At 44.3% G+C, this 4,212-nt stretch overlaps 1 long non-coding RNA gene across 1 annotated transcript; it reads left to right on the top strand.

The window, feature by feature from the left end:
- Positions 1–1,530: 1,530 nt before the first annotated feature.
- LOC121630506 lies at positions 1,531–2,769 on the top strand. Its single transcript, XR_006008541.1, has 3 exons — positions 1,531–1,548; positions 1,625–1,688; positions 2,115–2,769. It is a non-coding gene; the product is annotated as an uncharacterized LOC121630506 (long non-coding RNA).
- Positions 2,770–4,212: the final 1,443 nt, after the last annotated feature.

Here is a 4,212-nt window from a genome sequence, read left to right as displayed (position 1 = left end):
ATTGTGTGTTATGGTTTTCCCGAACGCCTACACACGGATCAAGGACCAGATTTCGAGTCAAAGCTCATCAAGGAACTTTGTGAGATCTCTGGAATTGAAAAGACAAGAACTACACCTTACCATCCTCGGGGTAATCCGTTGAGCACTTCAATAGAACACTCTTAAGCATGCTGGGAACCCCGAGTCCACACAGAAGAAGAGGTGGACAAGAGTACGTGAAGCCACTCGTCCATGCATACAATTGTACCAGAAACGAAGTTACTGGGTTCACACATACGAGTTAATGTTTGGTCGCTCACCTCGTCTTCCGTGGACCTGGCATTTGGACTACCCATCCCGAGACCTACGGTCGACCATCGCACTCACAATACGTCGAGAAACCTGCGTCCCCGACTGAGCAAAGCTACCAATTGGCTTCAAAGAACGCTGGAAAATCAGCAGCCAGGAATAAAACTGCTTTGATCAGCTTGTGACCCCGTCGATCTTGGAAGTCGGTGATCGAGTTCTTGTTCGCAATGTGAGACTGCGTGGGAAACACAAATTGGAAGATAAGTGGGAACGAGATGTGTATGTTGTCCTCAACCATGCTGGCGATTTACCAGTATAACACCGTTGAGGTTAGAGAATGATGTTCACGCTCCGAGTCGAAACACTCCACCGTGACCTCTTACTCCCCTGTGGGTTTCTTCCGGTCGATACTGCTCCTCTTCCAGAACTGTCACCTGTGCGTAGGCCAGTGACCCTGCAGCCATTGTCAACCCGGTCCTTCAACTGATCTTCCAGATGAAGATGGATGTGATCTGCCATATGTCACAACCAGGTCACCTGAGCCATTTCAGTTTGAACGTATTGTCTCTGTTGTTCCTGTGCCTGTACCCTATGGATGCTGGTGATCCAGAGCCAGCGTCTCTACCTCAATACTTACCTGCTTCTGGAGAGTCTTCTGCTGCTGCTGTAATCACTGAACACTTACCTCAAGCTGATGAAGGAATACTTCGGGAGATGGACGTTCCTGGTGAGGGAGTGGAGCTGTGTGGCCAAGCAGGGGACATCTCCTGATTTGACCGAGATTTCTCTTAATCCATCGGTTGTCCCTGACGACTCAGAGCCAACCTTGCCGTGTAGCGGAGCCTAATGATACGGTCCGTCGTTCGTCAAGGACAACGTCAGCCGCCTGACCGCCTCCGCTATTCTACGTTAGGAAACCCTTTAATCTCGGTGATCCAGACATTGTTCCATAGTTTGGCAGATGTCTGTAGTGAAGCACTTAGTACTTCCTCAGTAGCAAACTACAACTCACAATCGTCTGTTCACGTTGCCTCACATGCACACGGAGGTGCATGGTCTTAAGGGGGGAGGGTGTAACGCGGGTGCCGAAACCGCTCTCACTGTGTTCTCTTGCCCTGCCTTTTTGTTCTTTGATTCTCACGTGCCTTGTATGCCTTTGGTCACATGACTGCGGTCGACCAATTAGCTAGCTTTATTAAGCGCTACCCGGAAGCTGCCGGTAACATGCGAGAGGAGAGCAATACAAATGTTTGCTACAAGGTATGCTTTGCTTCAGATTACTATTAACTCATCATGTCATGTTCTGAAACTTATTGCATGAACTGATGACTTGTAGGAGCCGACTATCAGTCCGAAACCGCCGCGAATGACTGCGCATTTAAATGAGATAAGCGGAATCGGTGAGTCCATGCTTCCTATATTGTTTGGTTGGTTAGCTTAGCATTAGCCACCCCATAGGATAACATGGGTCCGGTTAGCATTTGCTATCAATGCCAAACAGTGGACAGTATTGTTGTCTGAATGAATTGTATTTAATGTGACATGTCTGTTTATATTATCCATCCTTGTTCTATTGAAATGTACTTATATGCATTTTAACTGCAAAGCTTTATTGCGACTGATTTATGTGACTGAAAGTTATTTAATTCAGTTACAAGTAATTGTTTATTGTTTGGAATACTTTGGATATATTGTATAATATTGACCTTACATGTGAAATTATTTATCCACTGTAATACAGTTAGTATTATTGTTTTGATATTTAGATTGGTGAATTGTGTACACATAGATTTATTGGAATAACGTTGGTCCTGTTGTTTATACAGGCCAGATCTAGATGGCGAGCTAACCCTAATGAACCTGAATCAACTCAGCTGCTGAAGATTCCTACCAGGACCCCTTCCATCCCTCTGCTCAGCTCGGGCTGGTAGGAGGCTCCTGTAGCCGACACGAACTCTTGCACTCGCTCACGCACTTATTCTGCGACCCATTGCTCCAGCTACTTACACTATTCCCACACATGGACGTCTTTCTGAACTGGTACATCTGGGTCGTATGAACTGTTAACGTTCACTCTGCGTTGGACTGTGCGTGTGAGCTCTCCATTGATCTGTGCGCTCCCGATCAATGTTGAATTGAATATTAGATTTGAATATTGAACTGTTGTAAATAACCTTTGAACTGGGTAATTATTTGAATATTGAAACCTTGTAACACATTGTGGGTTTTACTCTTAGAATGGCCATTCTCTCTCTCTGAATGTTAAATGTATGTTTTGTCTTTGTCTTTAATTATATTCAATACATGGTACCATCAAAAGTAACCCTTCCAGTCTCTGCCTCTCTCTCCTTGAGCTGTACCTTACTCTTCTGAACACTAGTCCATTATGATTATATTGCGTAATGTTAGTACCTAGGGTCCCTCCTTTACTCACCCTTTAGTGATTAGTGACCATTTTGTGCAACGTATATGCTACATGTGGGTTTAGGGTAGGTTTACTCTGTGGGTTTAGGGTAGGTTTACTCTGGGGCTTAGGGCAGGTTTACTCTGGGGCCTAGGGTAGGTTTACTCTGGGGCTTAGGGTAGAATTACTCTGTGGGTCTAGGGTAGATTTACTCTGTGGGTTTAGGGTAGGTTTACTCTGTGGTTTAGGGTAGGTTTACTCTGTGGGTTTAGGGTAGATTTACTCTGTGGGTTAGGGTAGGTTTACTCTGGGGCTTAGGGTAGGTTTACTCTGTGGGTTTAGGGCAGATTTACTCTGTGGGTTAGGGTAGGCTTACTCTGTGGGTTTAGGGTAGATTTACTCTGTGGGTTAGGGTAGGTTTACTCTGGGGCTTAGGGTAGGTTTACTCTGGGGCTTAGGGTAGAATTACTCTGTGGGTTTAGGGTAGTTTACTCTGGGGTTTAGGGTAGGTTTACTCTGTGGGTTAGGGTAGGTTTACTCTGGGGCTTAGGGTAGGTTTACTCTGGGGCTTAGGGTAGAATTACTCTGTGGGCTTAGGGTAGATTTACTCTGTGGGTTTAGGGTAGGTTTACTCTGTGGTTTAGGGTAGGTTTACTCTGTGGGTTTAGGGTAGATTTACTCTGTGGGTTAGGGTGGGTTTACTCTGGGGCTTAGGGTAGGTCTCTCCTTTATTTCTCTGAACTTGTAAAACTCTCATTTTCTATACTTGGCATAAATGTGTTTTTTAAATCAGATTTTCCAATGAACAGATATCTGTATAACAAGGTCTGAAGTGTGAACAACCAGTTTTCTATCATTAAGCTGTAAGTTAACCCTTATACTACCCTGTGTTTCCAGAATGAGTGTGTTAGGAGAGGAAGATGCTGTGCAGGGATGCCCACAGAGATTTTTTTTAGGGGTGGACTTATGGTGGCCAGAGAAAATAGCAGGGTGGCCAAAGGTTGTTAAGTCTGCGATGCGTAACTACACAAGTCCGTGTAGTCTGCTGAACAAAAACATGAAATGGGTCAGTTTGAGTTTATGGCACATAAGAACTTCTGATCAGAAGTGTTCCTAGAAAAAGACTAAATGAAATTATCTGCCATTATCTAGGGACGGCTATTTTCATTTATTACAGCCTTGGTTGTGTGGGTGGGGGACCAAATTCAGCTAGGGGGTCTGGGGGCATGCTATATAGGATAATATAATATTATTATATTATCCCATAATGGCATATGGGGAGGGACATTTTGGACATATCTGAACAGACTTGTTCCTCTTAATGTATATGGCAACTACAGCGTTGACCTACTCAAACAACCTTAATGAACATCAGCACACTGACCCTTCTCTCCATTAGATTGCACATTTATTATCAGTTTGCATTTATTTACATTCTCATGTGTTTACTTCATCGATATTTGTGACCAAAGACAAAATTACAGGGGCAAAATGGCAGAGGGAGGGCAAAAACTCACTCA

Source organism: Melanotaenia boesemani, chromosome 19 (assembly GCF_017639745.1).
Source record: "Melanotaenia boesemani isolate fMelBoe1 chromosome 19, fMelBoe1.pri, whole genome shotgun sequence".
NCBI classification, from domain to species: Eukaryota; Metazoa; Chordata; class Actinopteri; order Atheriniformes; family Melanotaeniidae; genus Melanotaenia; species Melanotaenia boesemani.
The sequence above is the reverse complement of the archived record's forward strand: the minus strand, read 5'-3'. Positions and strand labels throughout refer to the sequence as shown.